The sequence below is a fragment of the Procambarus clarkii genome, chromosome 3 (genome assembly GCF_040958095.1).
Source record: "Procambarus clarkii isolate CNS0578487 chromosome 3, FALCON_Pclarkii_2.0, whole genome shotgun sequence".
NCBI lineage: Eukaryota > Metazoa > Arthropoda > Malacostraca > Decapoda > Cambaridae > Procambarus > Procambarus clarkii.
Window position 1 is genome coordinate 22,695,175 of NC_091152.1, and position 12,133 is coordinate 22,707,307.

Below are 12,133 nucleotides of genomic sequence, written 5' to 3' on the forward strand. Positions count from 1 at the left end.
TAACTCTTGTTTCCCTTCAAAACACATAAATCTTTCGCCTTTTACTAAAGATTTCCGTGGAGGGGAACAACTCAATGAGTCTTAAATAATTTTTTCTTGGCCCATTAAATTGGGCCTTATTATCCTTAATATTAGTAGTTTAAAGTAATAATACTGGGGCTACTTCGTGGCTTGGACGCCAATAGAGAATCCTGTTTGCAGGAGACTTAAGCAGGACTCTCCCAAATATTACCCTAAAGCACAAACTGTAAATTATATAAATCTCCTACCTGCCAAATAAGCAGTCAAATTAGAAGATTAGATAACATAAATAAAAACCCACCCGAAATATCAGTTTCCTGGGAGCGAAAGAAAACCATTGGACCAACCAAGAGATCCTCCTGGTCTAAATAATTCACACTAAGTAACCTCATTCATCTTTACCAACAAGGTTTAAAAAGAAAAGTACCTTTCATAAATGGTTTCCTCACAGAAGCAAATGCAGTATTTGCAACTTTCACAGAATTCTATACTAAAGATTCTGTGGAGAGTGAGGTTTAGATTACATATTATAAGCACTATCTCTTATCTCACAAATGCACTGTACAATAGTTAGTTTAGTTCATTTATTACGCACCCCAAGGGAGTGCATAATAAAGGGTAGTGGAAAGGGTTACAGAGGCACATAATGGGCTCAGGGACTGAACCCCACAATTCATTTAGCTAAGCAAGTTACAATCTTGATGAGCTAGTTACAAAATTCAGTATAAGTCGTTACATCATAAATGGGTTCGAGATCGACCACAAATTCAGTTTCTAAATTAAGCAACTGACATATGTGGAGAGCTAGTGTCATAATTGATATGTTTGTCCTGCACACCGCCCCCATCCAGTGGGCAGCGGTGGATAGGTTACAATTACTTAGTTACTACCTACAGTTAGAAAACTGGGGATATTTGGCTAAAATTTCTGGTAGCAGATAATTTTGAATGAAATATTTTCACATCGTTGGAACATTGGTTATAGAATTGTCTCTGATTTCCCGTATCTTTTTGCACTCCACTACATAGTAACGGAGGGTGTGCGAATAGTTTTGTTGACACAGTTTACATTTGTTCAGGTCTACATCAACAGATAATGATAATTCCCAGAGATACTTGTAACTGAGTCTAAGCCGAGCAGTAGTAACATCTAGAACTTACTCTTCACTTGTCATTTACTGAACTTAATTAATTGAGTGCATTAATATTTCCTTAGGTCTTATTAATTATACAGTCATAACTGAACTATTTATAGTTAATAATCATTAGCTTAAATTTGCCTATGTTTATTATTCAACTTTTTTCTTTGATTTCATTTATTATTTAGTTTGCCTAGCCTCGCCATACTCCCCTACTCCATTGTACCCCTGGCTTTGCCTGTATTTCAAATTGCAAATTGTTACTTACAGTGTACCTGAGAGTACTTGTAAGCAATCTACCTCATTTTTCTTTTTTTGCTCAATTTGTTTTTGTATTGTATAGTCTTGTTTATGTCTTTGTTTTGTATATCTATATCTTTTGTTTTGTATAGTCCATGTTTATATGTTTTTTCTTTGATTTCATTTATTACCTAGGTTGCCTAGCCTCGCCATACTCCCTTACTCCATTGTACCCCTGTAAGCCCCTTGTAAGCTACCTCATTTTTTTCTTTTGTTGTTCATTTTGTGTTTGTTTTGTATAGTATTGTTTATATATTTTTCCCCCTTTTATAGCTTAATTCTACTTTGTAATTTGCCTTTCTTGCCTTGTTTTCCTGCAACCAGCTTTTTTTATGCAGACAAGTATAGACCTAGAACTAAACCTCTTATCCACTATTTATGACAATCATCACTTTAATGATCTAAATTGCAGATATTTTGCAGCACATGATGTAAACAATGTATTAACACATAGTCACAATATCTCTGTAATCAATTTGAATGTTAGATCCCTAGGTAAACACTTCAGTGATGTTAGTGCCTTGATTGAAACTATTGACAACAAATTCTCTTTTATTATACTTACTGAAACATGGTTGAAAGGAGGATACTACTCAACTCTTTAACATGCCTAACTACTCGGCAATTCACAACTGTCGTCAAATTCAGAGAGGTAGTGGCACTGCTCTTTACTACCACCAAGAACTAACATGCTTAAAAGTAATTAGAACTAGAGACTGCTGTGGGGAGTATATCTTCGCCAGCTTCAGTCAAGGGTGCCGAGTCTGTCCTTTCTGTGGGTGCAGTCTATAGAATTCCTAACACCGATGTGTCCGAATTCAACTCAAACCTTAGAAATCTAATACTCGATAACAGACTGAACAAAAACCATCTAATTATCGCTGGGGACTTTAATATTGACCTCTGCGAGCCTGAACACCCTACTGCTGTTAGCTTCCTCAACTGTATGAATTCCTGCTTCCTCATACCCTTAATCACTAGACCTACTAGAATCACTGATAGTACTGCCACGACTCTAGATCACATCTGGACAAACATAACCTCTCCGCTTACTTCAGGTATAATCACCGATAGCACTACAGACCATTACCCCACATTTCTCTTAACTAACATTTGCAAACCACCTCTAGAGTCAAGGGAGTTAAGTTTTAGGCTGCACAATGAAACTGCTATAGACAATTTTATAACTGCTGCTGATAATGTCAACTGGGAGTCCGAGTTAGGTAACATAGGGGACATCAACCTAGCAGTGCAATCTTTTCTTCAAAAAACTCTTAGCCTTTATAACACCCACTGTCCTATGCTTACAAAACAAGTCACAACCAAAAGGTTTAACAATCCCTGGCTTACAAAGGGAATACTTAAATCCATTAATAAAAAACATGACCTTGAGAAGAAGTATAGGTTAGGAATTGTCTCCAAAGAATTCTCAAAGAATTACTCGTTATTGCTATTATTATAATGTGGGTTGGTGTCGGTGGTGTTGTCGTGTTGATCCTTCTCTACGGAGAACCCAACCCACAACTCGGTAGAGTGCTTATAACTCTCCAGGAGATCACCTTTGGCGCTTCTGGCTCTTGGAGAGGGGCTCAACGTCACACGTTTAAGGGATGCGGCTCCAACACTTAGCCTCGTTGTCACGTGCACACACCCACTCGAGCCGCTGTGACTCCCCACTCTCTCCTTAGGTGATATGATCTCCTCAATCCCCCTTTGACTTATTAGTATTACCTTCTACCCTGTCCACAGCAGTGGTTCTTGGTTCTTTCTCTCTCTCTCTCCTCCTGTACTATTTCATGGGAAGCCTCACTAGGACAAGGGCAAACACCAGCAAATTGGAATACATTTACTGGACAAAGCACATACACAATACCTACACACATATAATAATAATGAATCCTATACTCTATACTATTACAATCAGGTTGCACTCCAACACCATCAGAACTCTATCATCAGCTTATTAAGTGGTATCCTATCTTCTGATTCCCCACCTGATACTATCAACCTCCTCAAGTTGATCAAGTCTACATACACTGTTGCACCATCAGCAAGAGAATATATATATGTATCTATAAATGTGTACAAAGAAAATCAGCATTTGAATGCAATAACATATATCAGTATAAATGTTCATTGATACACAACAATGATCAATCGATCACTCTATCAGTCCTAGAACGCATACATCTGTAGGTAATCCAGCCTACGATTGTAACTCTAAACTTCAGTATAAAACACTCCTTGACATAAGAATGCAAACAATCACTCACCTCTCACTGCGTCTTGCACGCTAATGACAATTAACCAAATACTATCAACTCCGTACAAGTAATCCACCAGAACTTCCCTTCCACCTCTGGAAGTTCACTACCCTGATCTTTAGGTTCTTCCGGGCTTTACTACCAGGATCCTCTGCAGCTCCTCCAGGCTGCTATCATGAAGTTTCCTTGAGCAACTACGGTGCTTCACCCTTCTGCTAGGGTCCTCCACAGCTCTCTTGGCTGTACACCATGAAGTTCCCTCGAGCAACTATGGTGCTTTACCACCTCTACAAAAGCACGTGACACTCCTCTTCACTGCTTCTCCTCACAGCCCGAGGTCCTCTGCTCCACTACCTTGGAGTCTCATCAACTACTTCATCTGTGCTGGCTTCGAAGTTCTCAGCAACTTCTTCCCCAAGGACAAACCTGCAACCCATCGACACTCCAATAAAAACGTTTCCCCTTTAACACATAAACAAAAATAATCACACAATATGTTTGCCTCCAACCTCTATCTGTCCTCTACATACTATGAGAGTGGACTTCCCCGTTGGGCGGGTTCATGCCCCACCTTGCCCGGCGGCGGTCCTCACTCACGCTGGGAGGGTCATCAGCAGTCAGGAGCCGGGCTCCCGTCAGTTAGCCTGCCAGCGCTCAGAGGGGACGGACGTCGCTCCGTGTTCCTCCCTCTCCACTCTTATTTTAGGCTTTCTGCCTTATCAAAACATGCCTAACTTATAAATAAACATCGCTACTGTCGCTGGGCACACGACCAACTACAAGCAATCAATATGAACTGGCTTAAATCGTGCATACCTCAGATTGTCTCGTCGTTTCAATTAGTTGCTGTTTGATTTCTTTGTCAACATCAACAAACTCACAATGGGCTGCTAAACCCTGCAGAAGTGTGTGGTATTGATCAACGGTTTCATTAGAGAGTTGTCTGGCTCTCCTGAAATGCATAATTTCCATTGCAGTATTTTGTCTTGGTTTGAAATGTTCTGTTAATTTGGCTTTGGCAGTGTCCTAATCTTTGGCACCACCAGTGTCTTTCAGTGTATCAAAGATGTCACAAACTCTATCACCTGCATAATGAAGTAGAAAGGCACGTTTTCTTTCAGCACTTTTGATGTCAGAAACTATCAACAAATTTTCAAACCTTTTAAGCCATCTGTGACAGGTTTGTCTGGTCACAGTCAGGATCAAATGCAGGAAACTGAGGTATATTTGCCATTTTTACTGAATAAATGTAAACTTAGCACTTAAAATGTTCCTCAGAATACTAAACACTTACTGCACTGTATATGTTAGTTAAGAATTCACTGTAATTACTTTAATTTTGCAAAGCACACAAGCATTTTAATGCAAAAGTTTACAGCAGAGCACAATACAGCAGCAACTGACTTCTTACCTAGCCCTTGTGTACATGTGTTGTTCCTACTCACAGCAGCACAGCAGTTGTCAGCAGTTGGCACAGCAGTAGTTAGCAGTTGGTACAGCAGTTGGCAACAGTTGGTACAGCAGTTGGCAGCAGTTGGTACAGCAGTTGGCAGCAGTTGGTACAGCAGTTGTCACAGCAGTCAGTTCTTAGTGTGAAGAATTGTAGCACAGAGCGCGTTTCATATACATAACATCGGGTTTTGCATACAGCATCAAAGCGTCATTTCATACACCGCGACGGCAGATTCCTCAGTACACAGCTTCAGTCAGCACAGCTTAGGTAGCACACAGCATTGGTTAGCACACAGCATTGGTTAGCACACAGCATCGTTTAGTACACAGCATTGGTTAGCACACAGCATTGGTTAGCATACAGCGTCGGGTATGGTGCTCACAGACAGCACGACTGCCCTCCTCCTCCGGGGGCGAGACAGCATGTTCTCCTTGTGTTTGAAGCTGAACAAATACCTGCGTTCACAGTTCATCCTCGTCGCCAGTGTGGTGTTTGTATGTAGCTGAGGAAGTCTTGGTTGTAGGGTTGATATAAAGTCATGGCTTGGTTACTGACTTTAATACTTATAAACGATTACATGACTAGCAGCTTCCAAGCTTTGCGGGCGTCCTGTACGCTCTTTGTTTTCCTTCTTTCTGGCATCTGACTTGCAGCACATAGAAAACGGATGGTACCGTTTTCTGTGAACATGACAGGGGCCAGAGTTGGATATTGTCCTAATAGCAGCTTTGTGTTGAGTAATTAGAGGAGGTAAAAGATTTTGGATAGTAGAACCCCAAGCACAAATACCATAGTTGAGATAGGGATAGATGAGGGAGTAATAAAGCGTCACTAGGGCAGGGCAAGGTACATAATATCTGATCTTAGAAAGAATGCCAACAGTTTTTGAACCTAATGATGCTAGGCTCAGTCTGAATACAGATAGGAAGGTCAGTATAATTAAACTTATCACTAAGAGCATACAGGTTAAAGATATTGAGGGCAGAGTTCCCCACGTAGATCCTCGCACCATGATACTGAAGCCCTTCGGTTGACTTGGCTGGAAGTAGCTGGTGAGGAAGGGACTTCTTAACATACAAAATACAAGAGTGACTGGATTTAAGGTTATAGACAACAAAGGAGGGTAATTTAAGGGTTGGAGACCTGGTGGGAACTCTGCACTCCTGAAGGCAGACGACATCAATGGGCTCGGTCGTCACTTTGTGGTGGAGATCAGGAAGTCTTTTCCTGAGTGATGCTATGTTCCAACTGAGGATACGAAGCACCGTTGTATTGGGGAGTTTGTGGAGGGATCCATAGTTTATAATTAAGAAGTAGTCCCCAAAAGCTTTTATGTGTGTTTGTGTAATTTACTGTCCCTTTGCTCTGCTTTGTATCACTCCTGGTATTCCTCTAAGTTCTGTGATGCAGCTGGCTGCAAGACAATACAGCTGCAATACACTGCCTCTCGTTTCTTTTTCAATGACACTGTTACTTATGAACTCTAACATTTGTTTTTAAGGATTTGGGGAACACTGTTTTTAATAGGTCGTCAATTTCCGCGGGTTCTAGCTGCGATATATCAAGCACACTAGCTAGACGAGTGGTGGGTTAATAACCCTGTGGGTCATAAAGCATCACCTGTTCTCAGTCCTACACTGTGGCTTGTTGAGCTTGAAAGCATTTGAATAAGAAATTATCTGGTTCAACAATTGCCAAATTTAAAAGAGAGTCCAGGAAGTTTTTTAGTTTAGTTCTTTTATTATGCACCACATACCCATCTTGTGGGCGGTAGTGGAAAGGGTTACAGAAGCACATAATGGGCTCAAGGACTGAATCCCACAATTCATTTAGCTAAGCGAGTTACATTCTTGATGAGCTAGTTACAAAATTATATATACATCGTCACATCATCAACGGGTTCGAGATCGAAAAAAAGTAGAGTTTCTAAATTAGGGAACTGACATGTGGAGAGCTAGTGTTATAATTGATATGTTTGTCCTACACACCGCCCCCCATCCAGTGGGCAGCGGTGGATAGGTTACAATCACTTAGTTTCTGTCATGTTCACAGAAAATGGTACCATCCGTTTTCTATGTGTGGCGGAGCAGACGCCAGGGAAGGTAAACAAGAGCGTACAGGACGCCCGCCAAGCTTGGTAGCTACTAGTCATGTAATTGTTTATATATATATTAAAGTCAGTAACCAAGCAATGACTTTATATCAACCCTACACTCAAGACTTCCTCAGTAACACACAAACACCACATTGGCGACGAGGATGAACTGGGAGCGCAGGTATTTTGTTCAACTTAAAACAAGGAAGGAGCATGCTGTCTCGCCCAGAGGAGGAAGGAGAAATCGTGCTGTGAGCACCATACCCGATGCTATGTGCTAATCAATGCTGTGTGCTAACCAATGATGTGTGCTAACCAATGCTATGTGCTAACCAATGCTATGTGCTACCCCAAGCTATGTGCTGACTCAAGCTGTGTACTGAGTAATCTGCGAGCCGATGCTGTGTACGAAACGACGCTTTCATGTGTACAAAACCTGATGTTTTGGTTATGAAACGACGCTTCGTGCTACAAAATTCTTCACGCTGTGAACAACTGCTGTACCAACTGCTGACAACTGCTGCACCAACTGCTGTACCAACTGCTGTACCAACTGCTAACTACTGCTGTGCCAACTGCTGACAACTGCTGTGAGTAGGAGCAACACATGTACACAAGGGCTAGGTAAGAAGTCAGTTGCTGCTGTATTGTGCTCTGCTGTGAACTTTTGCATTAAAATGCTTGTGTGCTTTGCAAAATTAAAGTAATTACAGTGAATTCTTAACTAACATATGCAGTGCAGTAAGTGTTTAATATTTTGAGGAACATTTAAGTGATAAGTTTACATTTATTCAGTAAAAAAATGGCAAATATACCTCAGTTTCCTGCATTTGATCCTGACTGTGACCAGACAAACCTGTCACAGAGGTGGGTCAAATGGCTTAAAAGGTTTGAAAATTTGTTGATAGTTTCTGACATCAAAAATGCTGAAAGAAAGCGTGCCTTTCTACTTCATTATGCAGGTGATAGAGTTTGTGACATCTTTGATACACTGAAAGACACTGGTGGTGCCAAAGATTATGACATTGCCAAAGCCAAATTAACTGAGCATTTCAAACCAAGGCAAAATACTGCAATGGAAATTATGCATTTCAGGAGAGCCAGACAACTCTCTAATGAAACCGTTGATCAATACCACACACGTCTGCAGGGTTTAGCAGCCCATTGTGAGTTTGTTGATGTTGACAAAGAAATCAAACAGGAAATAATTGAAACATGCACATCTACATGTCTTCGTCGAAGAGCTCTAGAACTTGTTGATGATGACAGTTCTCTTACCAAGATACTGGATATGACTCGTCGAATGGAAGATGCTGCACGTGATGCTCGTGTCATGGAGTGCAGTGCCAACAACGGTTCTGCCACTGGTACTAACAGTGATGAGGTATGTAAGGTTCAGGGAGGACATCGTAATCAAAGAAGATATCATGCCAAACCTAACAGTAAATTGAGCCGAGAGCCACGTCACAACTGGGGTCAAGGAACAAGACTCAAGCAGTCACAACGACCCACATCAGAAGGTGTCAACAATAAATGTTACAATTGTGGAGGAGACTACCCACACCAAGATAATGTTTGTCCTGCTCAAGGTAAGAAGTGCTATGAGTGTGGAAAACTAGGTCATTTTGGTGCTATGTGTCGTTCCGCACTAAAGAAACCACAGTCAGTGAATAAAAGCACTGTACGAGGATCAGGTCATAGGGGTCGAGGTGGTAAACACAATATTGCACCTCATATCCAGAATGTTAATAATGTACAAGACAACATTTCATTACAACCAGTCTCAGATGACAGTGAATGTGATTATACTTATGGAGTACAAGCAATCACAGAATGGAATAATCTTCCAAACAACCCAGAGACTATAGTATACATTGCTGGTATTTGTCTCAAAGTTCTTATTGACACTGGATCAAACATTGACACCATTGCTGAGTGCCACTATAAAAAATTTAAAAAACAGTTCCCAAAGCTTGAAAACTATAATGGCAAAGCCACTGCCTATGCTTCAAAGGTAGCCTTGCCAGTGATTGGAACTTTCACTGCAGCGATTAAGTCAAAGAGTGCAATGCTCACTACTACATTCCATGTTGTTAGGAATGCAAAGGAGTCTTTACTCAGTTACAAGACTTCAACCAAATTGGGGCTACTTCAGCTTTCTAATGCTGTAGCAGTGGAATCTGCAAACAATGTTGATGCTATTGTTACTGAATTTTCTGATCGATTTAAATCCATAGGTTGTTATACTGATAGCAAAGTACATCTGCATATCAACCCAGATGTAATTCCAGTTGCCCAACCACATCGCCGACAACCATTCCATACTCGCAAGAAAGTCGATGCCGAACTGGATAGGCTGAAGGAACTAGATATCATTGAGCCAGTAACAGGAGCAACACCATGGGTAAGCCCAATTGTCACTCCACCAAAGCCGAAGAATCCAGATGAGATACGCATTTGTGTGGACATGCGTGTTCCCAACAAGGCAATAATGTGTGAACGCCATCCTACACCCACTGTTGATGATATGATCTACCGCTTGAATGGTGCAACTGTATTCAGCAAGTTAGATTTAAACAAGGGCTATCATCAGCTTGAACTTGATGATGAGAGTCGCTTCATCACAACGTTTACGACACATCGAGGTCTGTATAGGTACAAGCGCCTGAGTTTTGGTATTAACAGTGCTGCCGAGGTATTCCAGCACCTCATCAGCCAGGTATTGCAAGATATACCTAATGCTGACAACATGTCTGATGACATCATTGTTTATGGCCGTACCCAAGCTGAACATGACAAAGCTCTTCGTGCAACATTGCAACGCTTACGAGAAAAGAATCTGACGCTAAGGCGAGCAAAGTGTGAGTTCAATCAACATAAAATTGAATTCTTTGGACATGTACTTAGTGACAAAGGTCTGTCTCCAGATCCTAAGAAAGTTGCAGATATCAAGAATGATGCACCTCCTTCAACATCCACTGAAGTACATAGTTTTCTGGGAATGACAAACTACTGTTCTCGCTTCATTCCAGATTTTGCTACCATTACGAAGCCTCTACGTGAGCTTCTGAAGAAAAATGCATCATGGTACTGGAGCGATATCGAGCAAAATGCATTTGATGCTGTGAAAGATGCACTAAGAAAAAAGAGAAAGAGATGCAGATTGGAACGGGAACGTCGTTCCCTTTATAGGCGAAGAAAACGAATCGCGGAACAACTTGAGAGTCGCACCCTATCTCAAGAACGGCGAAGAAGGTTAGGTAGAGAAATAGAAACAATTGAACTCAAGCTACAAGAATCATACAAAACCCAGGAGAGGCAAAGAGAGCAAAAGGCCATCAGTGAAATAGAGAGAAATCCGAAATATTTTTTCTCCTATGCAAAATCAAGATCAAAAACCACATCTAGTATCGGGCCCCTGCGAAAGGGAGATGGAACTTTCACCGATGACAACAAAGAAATGAGCGAGTTACTAAGGAAGCAGTACGACTCTATTTTCAGCGAGCCATTATATGCACTAAAGATTGATAACCCAAATGAATTTTTCATGGATATGATACCAACATCAAATCATATATCAGACGTCGCCCTATCCCCACTAGATTTTGAAGAAGCCATAAACAGTATGCCTATGCACTCTGCACCAGGCCCGGATTCTTGGAACTCCATATTCATCAAGAACTGTAAAAAACCACTATCGCAGGCCCTTCACATTCTGTGGAGACAAAGCCTAGATACTGGCATAGGAACTAGATATCATTGAGCCAGTAACAGGCCCAACACCATGGGTAAGCCCAATTGTCACTCCACCAAAGCCGAAGAATCCAGATGAGATACGCATTTGTGTGGACATGCGTGTTCCCAACAAGGCAATAATGTGTGAACGCCATCCTACACCCACTGTTGATGATATGATCTACCGCTTGAATGGTGCAACTGTATTCAGCAAGTTAGATTTAAACAAGGGCTATCATCAGCTTGAACTTGATGATGAGAGTCGCTTCATCACAACGTTTACGACACATCGAGGTCTGTATAGGTACAAGCGCCTGAGTTTTGGTATTAACAGTGCTGCCGAGGTATTCCAGCACCTCATCAGCCAGGTATTGCAAGATATACCTAATGCTGACAACATGTCTGATGACATCATTGTTTATGGCCGTACCCAAGCTGAACATGACAAAGCTCTTCGTGCAACATTGCAACGCTTACGAGAAAAGAATCTGACGCTAAGGCGAGCAAAGTGTGAGTTCAATCAACATAAAATTGAATTCTTTGGACATGTACTTAGTGACAAAGGTCTGTCTCCAGATCCTAAGAAAGTTGCAGATATCAAGAATGATGCACCTCCTTCAACATCCACTGAAGTACATAGTTTTCTGGGAATGGCAAACTACTGTTCTCGCTTCATTCCAGATTTTGCTACCATTACGAAGCCTCTACGTGAGCTTCTGAAGAAAAATGCATCATGGTACTGGAGCGATATCGAGCAAAATGCATTTGATGCTGTGAAAGATGCACTAAGAAAGAAGAGAAAGAGATGCAGATTGGAACGGGAACGTCGTTCCCTTTATAGGCGAAGAAAACGAATCACGGAACAACTTGAGAGTCGCACCCTATCTCAAGAACGGCGAAGAAGGTTAGGTAGAGAAATAGAAACAATTGAACTCAAGCTACAAGAATCATACAAAACCCAGGAGAGGCAAAGAGAGCAAAAGGCCATCAGTGAAATAGAGAGAAATCCGAAATATTTTTTCTCCTATGCAAAATCAAGATCAAAAACCACATCTAGTATCGGGCCCCTGCGAAAGGGAGATGGAACTTTCACCGATGACAACAAAGAAATGAGCGAGTTACTAAGG

At 41.3% G+C, this 12,133-nt stretch overlaps 1 non-coding gene across 1 annotated transcript; it reads left to right on the forward strand.

The window, feature by feature from the left end:
• On the forward strand, window positions 1-117 carry LOC138369223 (U5 spliceosomal RNA). The gene has a single exon (XR_011229779.1). It is a non-coding gene; the product is annotated as a U5 spliceosomal RNA (small nuclear RNA).
• The last annotated feature ends 12,016 nt before the right edge of the window (window positions 118-12,133 follow it).